This window comes from Curcuma longa, chromosome 2 (assembly GCF_044706935.1).
Source record: "Curcuma longa cultivar G26 ecotype Majalengka, Jawa Barat chromosome 2, ITB_CL_G26_1.1, whole genome shotgun sequence".
Classification (NCBI taxonomy): domain Eukaryota; kingdom Viridiplantae; phylum Streptophyta; class Magnoliopsida; order Zingiberales; family Zingiberaceae; genus Curcuma; species Curcuma longa.
Genome location: NC_133862.1, coordinates 454,562 through 461,825, shown reverse-complemented (window position 1 = coordinate 461,825; position 7,264 = coordinate 454,562).

Sequence of the window (7,264 nt, the reverse complement as noted above, 5' to 3'; positions counted from 1 at the left end):
TCCTATCGTTGTCAACTGTATCTTCTCGATTTATCTCCTCATAGATGGTCATAGGACCGACCGTATGAGACCATTGAGGTGATAAATTTTACTTTTTTACTGAAAAGATAAGAAGATGAACTACGATAACACGATGAGGAACTGAGAATTTAATACATTTGAGAAAAGTGAAAACTTATCAAGAGATATGAGTGGAGTTAGACATAACAATTTAGACGAACTTGATCTTAGATATAGTCAAAATAGTAGAGCCAATCGGGTAGATGTTGAAATTTAGTTAACTATATATAGTGACTAATACTCTTTCCTTTTACCCTGGTGGCCGGTGGAAAATTTCCGTAGGACCGTGGTCACTCCCAGAGATAGTCAATGGGGCTAACTGGAATTTATCATTTTTAATACTCTTTCCTTTTCTCTTTGTTGTTTGTCTTCCTCTACCTTTGTTTTGTTTAGAACTATTAATTTGAGTTAGATATGTTGGATTGGCCTGTCCTACTAAATAATTTAAGTGGATTGGATTAAAATTTTATTAATCTATTTTAAGATGAGTTCAAGTGGATCAACCTGTCTAGGCTCACGAGGCCAGTGTGAGTCGGCTCATGGCAGATTTGGATTGTCTTGTAGATTAGAATTTTTTTAATTTAAAATTAAAGTAGAAAACTCATTAATAGAATAGTAAGTTTGATCCATCTAAGTCGCAATCTAAATTTAAAAATTTTAAATTTAATCCGTTTAAATTATAATCCAAATTTAAAATTTTTAATATTATATATATATATATATATATTATAATTTTTTTACAGACTCATATATGGATTGACCTGCCTAATCCATAACTCGTGTTGGATTGAGTTGAATTAGAAAATTTTCAACCCATCAAATTGATGGTGCAATCCACTCCGCCTCACTAGATGATCATGAGTTTTTTAGTTTGTTTGACAACTCTACTTTGTTGGTAGCTGCTAGAATATACAATGAAAACGTCCATAAAAAATATTATAATAATATTAAAATAAAAACATGTTTAGAAGGAGTTTTCTTTAATCTTCTTGGAAAAAATTGATGTTTGCACGTTGTTAAAATTTTAGTCAACCATTCCTTAGCGTGTATTACATTGCCATCACAATAAATGGGATCGATCGATGTTCATGTTTGACTTGGGGACAGGATGTTGGCACAAAGCATAAGAGAACAAGCGTGTGTCTATGCACGAGAGGACATTGACAACTATGCTTGTCGTAGATGGTCCCGACACGTGTACTACACACAAACAAAACCTCAACATTATGCATGTGCACTGATTGACTCGATCTCTCAACGAATGATTCGATTTAATTTATGATGGTCAGCAGCAACTAGTTTCAGTCAAGTTTTCTTCTTCTTTGATGATTTTGAAAGCTTAATTATAAAGAAAGAAGAAGGATTAAAACTCTCGCAAAAATTGATATATGATTTTGAAAGCTTAATTATAAAGAAAGAAGAAGGATTAAAACTCTCACAAAAAATGACAAAAAGTAATTAATAAATCCTATAATCTTTATTAAAGTTAATTTTATGCAACTTTGGAAGCTCTTTCATTTTAAAAACTAAGCTATATATGTAAAGGGAAGTGATGCCCTCGGTGATATGGTGCAACGATAAAATATTTTTATAGTTAACCAAATATCTACGGATTGATTTTTAATATAATTATGGTGCACTACAAAATTAATTTCTTTTAGTGAAAAAACAACCTTGGAACATTGGTTGCGGAGTGAGAGTCATTTTTGTGTTTTCCGATTTACCTTAGTGGTCGGTGGAAAACTTATGTGGAAAAAGTAAAAGGAAGTGATGCATGAATGAAACTTTCTCTCATTATATGGCAAAACCCGTATAAGATCAACACGCGTCAAAGGATGTCAAGGTTATCTAATGAGGCACCTCTAATGCTTAAGTTATTATAGAGTCGTGGAAGATGGAAACTTAACAATGAAAAAGAAAAGGGTGAAGAGATTAGGGTTGGTTTCTAGGTGATCATGTTCAATATGTATACCATTGATTTCAATATAGAGCGAGAATTGTTGTCCCAAACCCTGACTTATTAGTAGATCTCGAGAGTTGTAAGAGGCAAAGTCATGTGTGGGTCATGCTCGATTATACTTTGCATGCAAGTACACTATAACTGAGCCACATAAGTCAAGTTGAGGAGTGGAGCGTGCAAGACTCGATTGGACCTAATAGTGGAACCGGAAGGGCAAGAGGCTGAGTTGGAGAGATCAACTGAATAGGAGGGGGAAAGACCAAGCTATATAGTTTGGCCACCGAAGGTGAGTCATCGAGAAGAGAATGTTTTCTTGTTGGCAGAGCTAGACCAAATAAGAATAGAGCTAGCAAGCTGAGCTAGAAGTCCAAACCGAACTATAGGAATAGTGTAGAAGCTTGAGGGCTCGAGTAGATTTTGGATCGAAGAGAATGTTTTCTTGTTGGCAGAGCTAGACCAAATAAGAATAGAGCTAGTAGGCCGAGCTAGAAGTCCAAACCGAACTATAGGAATAGTGTAGAAGCTTGAGGGCTCGAGTAGATTTTGGAACGTGAATATGTTTGGACAAAAATAATGATTATGTTTAAAATTAATTAACTACAACTAAAGCTAGTGTGAAAAAAGCGGCCCTAGATCCTAATGAGGCTGAATGGCAAAAGCTTGACCTCGAATCAAGGTATGGAGAGATCAAAAGTTTGACCCTAGAGTAGTGAGGTTAAGGGAGAAGAATACAAAGTAGATATCCGTATAGTTCGATCCCTCAACTCAGATGACCCAACAAAGTTCATGTAACTCAATTTCGCAACTCAGACGACCCAATGGAGTTAGAAAGAGAAAATATCCGCATAACTTGATCCCACAACTCAAATATGAGGCTTGGGAGAAAATAATCACAAATGAAGATCAATCCATGGCTCGGATAGAACCATGTAGACCCGACCACGGTTCAGAAACCGACGGTTCGACGGTTCGGAACCACCGGTTCGACGATTCATGGCAGGTCGACCCTTAACCTTAACCGCCCAAGACGATTACGGTTCACAGTTCGGAACCGCCGGTTCACGGTTCGATTCACGGTTCGCGACGGTTCAAGATTATTATATTAAAAAATTTAAATTTTAAAATTTATATAAAAGAAATATTGAAAAAAGAGAGAAAAGTTGATATAGTTTAATGGTGCATATTCCTTTCTCTGGTTCGATCCTCACTAACGGCATGTAAATATAATTTTGAAATAAATATATAAATAAATTTATTGAATAAGTTTAATAAAAATGTTGTAGTATAGTGGTCTCTGTATCCATTTCTCATGCGAAACTCTCGGGTTTGATCCCCACCAATCGCGTACTATAATATATTTGAAATAATTATATTATATATAGTATCGTATTGAAATTATGTATAAAAGTCATTGGGATACAGTAGTGAGTGTCTACGTCTTTGATCGGTGAGAATTGCGTGTTCGTTCTCCATCAACGGGGTCTTAAAATTGACTTGACTTAAATAAATATAAATATAGTATATATATAATTATATTAATTTTATAAACAAAAGGTATTGTAGAATAGTGGTGAGTATATGTGTTTGTGTCCCGGGATGTCAAAAATGTATTGATAATATATACAAATGTATTAAAGTTAAAAAAATCATAAAATTAAAAAAAAAATCAAACCGGCTGTTACTGTTGGAACCGGCGGTTCAACCCGCCGATTAACCGGCGGTCCGCCGGTTCCAATGGGCTTGAACCGTAACCGGCCCGGCAGGATGCCGGGCAGGTTACGGTTCGGCCCGGCTAACCGGGTCAACGGGCCAACCGGCCCGTTGACCCGGGCCGGTTCCGGGCCGGGTCCGGACCCGGCCCGTGGTCGGGTCTAGAACCATGAAGTTAGAGAGAGAATAATATAAGACCATGCTTGATCCTATGACATAGATAGATCAATGAGGTCAGGTAGAAAATACTAGACGACCATGCTCGATCCCATGATTTAACACAAGATCGATCCCTAGATTCGAAAGACTCATGAAGTCGAGAAGAGAATATAAGGAGACCAATCTCAATCCCTTAACTCGGATAGATCAATGAAGTTGAGGAGAGAATATAGCACAATCATGCGACTAAGGGTTGAGGAGGGAAAGATGCTCAATCTTGACTATGAGTTCGAAGAGAAGCTCAATCCATGGCCAAGGATCAAGAGAGAATATTATGCTTGACCATCGGGAGAACCAAGAGACAATAATGCTTGATTTGTGATAAGGCCAAGAGAGAAGTTCAATCCTTGGCCATGGGAGAGCCCATTGCCATTTAGGGAGGAAGAAGTTTAATCCCACTACTCTCGAATATTAGCAGAGTCGGGAAGAGAATAATTGATCCCACAGCTCTTGAGGATTCGCAGAGTCGGGAAGAGAATAATTAAGTTGACTCTTTAGCGTTTAGATGCTCCATTGATGCTAAGAGGGAAAGAAGTTGAATCCCAATACCATAAGTACGTAGTCTGGGAAAGATATAAGTACTTGACGATTTTTAGAAGTAATTCAAGTGAATATGTAAGTCTAGAATCAATAAAATTAAGTAATATATTTAAAAAATTACTAAATCAATGATATAAAAAGGTTTAAAAAGAGTAATATTTAAAGAATTAAAAATCTCAATACTTATGAATTTAAGGGTCCGAGAGAGAAGTTTGATTCCATTAAAATCGTGAGAGAAAAAGAATATAGTTCAACACTATAACTCTCGAATACTCAAAGTAAAAAAGAAAATAACCAAGTCAAACCCTTAATATAAGAGGGAAAGAGTGCACGATCTCAAGACCGAATCATACTAAAATATAAGGTAGACAAGGATTGACTCCAAAATAGGATGAATATTTTAAAAGTAAGATTTCTGAATATGTGTAAGTTGCACTCTAAATTTATATGACAGATAAATCACAGGAAGATTTTCTATCTCCAAATTAAATTAATAGTGAAATATAGATATATGAATTGTCAAAAATATTAACACTACTAAGATCTCAAGATTGAATCATAATAAAGTGTAAGGTGGATAAGATTTGAATTCCAAATAGGATGAATATCTATCTAAATTACCAAAATTAAAATACTACTACTACTACTACTACAACAACAAAAGATTTCATGAACCATACCACAAACATGGAAGAAGTCACACATATAGTGTTGAAACATAGAGATATAGCTAGGAAAAATGGAAAGAAAGAATAGAGAAAAAATAATTAATTCTTTATTAATAATTATCATTGACTAACAAATTTATTTATACAGATTATCAAGATAATATATGAAAAATATTATGATAAATATGATAATGGTAAATATAGTATACGATATCTTGATATCGATCATTATAGAAACAATGATAAATGTGATTGCAATTGCAATCCAGAGTCAAGCAATTGAAATAAATTTTTTATTATTATTCCATTATATATACCATACATAAAATTTTAACTTATGTGTAATTTTTTGATCAATTTCTAAAACTAGACTATATTGAATATTACATGATTCATTCACTTAATTATGATAAAATTCAATAATTGATTAAATTTACTTAAAATACTACAAAATAAAAATAATAATAATTTACCCCTTCAAATTTGACTATAGTACAAAACTATTAACTTAATATTATTATATTTATGGAATATTGTTAGTGGAACAATGGCACTTTTAGAGGAAAATAAGGGAAGGTAAACTCCCTAAGAAAATGATGTTAACTTTAAGAGAGGGGCAACCCGGTGCACGAAGCTCCCGCCATGCGGGGTCCGGGGAAAGGATCCATTGTACGCAGTCTTACCTTGCCTTTGACAAGAGGCTGTTTCTAGGATTTGAACCCGTGACCTCTAGGTCACATGGCAGCAAACCTTACCTCTCTTAAAATGATTTTAACTTTAAGAGAGGTAAACATAAATTGTTTTCTGATTTTAACAAACTTTGATTATTTTATTTATTCCATATATTTAGCTTACATGAAACAATCATTTCCTTATATTTTTAATTTATTATTTTTTAATATGTGTCAAAGGTGAAATAACGCGAGGAACTCAATCTTTTTTTATTATTATTTATTACCCTAATTTAAATAATATGTGTCAAAGGTGAAATAACACGAGGAACACAATCATTTCCTCAGAAAATCGGTGCTCAATAGCTGATCTGATATATATATATATATATATATATATATATATATATATATATATATATATATATATATATATAGACAAGATTATTTTCATAAATGATGCACTCCGGATAACAACCAGACAACTTATCTCAGGATCACGATCCAACAGTTGTCGCCCTTAACCCAACATCCCGCTCGTGCAACTGGCCAACAGCTGACGCTTCACTCATGTGGTCGTCCATGCGGCCCACCTAGGGCTTGCGTGGAAGCTTAATTAGATCTTCAACCTCTGCGGCTATATAAGGTTCCACGAAAATAAGTAAATGTTTGATTTTTTTATAAACGCGAAGGCTAATCTTTTCTGGTTTCTTTGAGCTCTTTCTTCACTCTCTCACACACTCATGCAAGACTCACACCTCGGCCCGTCGTTGACTTAATCGTCAAAGGGGCCACATCGGCAACGTCGGCCTCTAACTGACGAGCTTTGATTCGTAAAAAATTAGGAGCAGACCCATTAGAGAACTAGTGGCGTAGCCACACGGGGACAAGAGGGGGGGGGGGGGGGCGATATCCCTAATTGTTTAAAAAATAATATTATATATATATATATATATATATATATATATATATATATATATATATATATATATATATATATATATATAAATTCATACTTATATTAATTAAAATAATAATATGTGTGATTTCTATTCATTTCTCTTACCATTTCTTCTTTAAAATAGTATCAAACCCTCATCTCCACTTTAACATATCAATTCACCATCATTCATCGACAGAAAACTAAAATTGACTATATATTTAGAAAGCCCTCGACTTAAGTTACTTTTGGGAGGAAGTATCGCACTTGGAATTGAATGAGCTCGTCAGCTGTCTTCTCTTGTTGAAGTTGCATGACATATTTCTTACTATCGCGATGAGTTCTTGTCACCAAAAATCATGATTTGAGGAAGCTTAGACTACTTTTAGTAGCTAGCGTGTGATTTTGGAAGATGTGATGCACGGTAAGTGGAAGTGGAATCCTAATTTACTTTTCAATTGATTCAATTTTTGAGCATTTATGGTCGAAAATTTTG